Genomic DNA, 459 nt, shown 5'->3' on the forward strand with positions numbered 1-459 from the left:
ACGTGGGACACAACATCAGGAGAAATGCTGCTTGGATTTACACTAAATATGATCTTAATGGAAGAGAAGGAAACATTTATATTAGAAGTGCAGTTGAGGATTTAAGGATCAGTTTGTGTCCACTGTGGTTGGTATGATGTGTCTGTTTGTCTGCCTTTAGTGTTTACTCTACATTAATCATATATTTTAATGATGCTTAAAATGAATCATTATCATTAAAAGGATCAGGTTCATTTAACCACGTATCAACTGATATAAAAATATGAAAAATGTGACTTTGTTACAAGGAGACTGTGATGGTTTCTCTGTCAGGTTTAGAAAAGTTCAACTAAACTGAAGAAATCATCTTAATTTATACATTATTTTCAATCTATACCTTTAAAACACTTTGTAGATTAAAGTAGTTTATATTTTATTGAGTTATCAGAACAAGGAGAGGTTGTTTTCAGTGGATAGAAG

Source organism: Seriola lalandi, unplaced genomic scaffold (assembly GCF_002814215.2).
Source record: "Seriola lalandi dorsalis isolate HSWRI2012SDOR001 ecotype SW California unplaced genomic scaffold, Sedor1 jcf7180002054911, whole genome shotgun sequence".
In the NCBI taxonomy this organism is placed as follows: domain Eukaryota; kingdom Metazoa; phylum Chordata; class Actinopteri; order Carangiformes; family Carangidae; genus Seriola; species Seriola lalandi.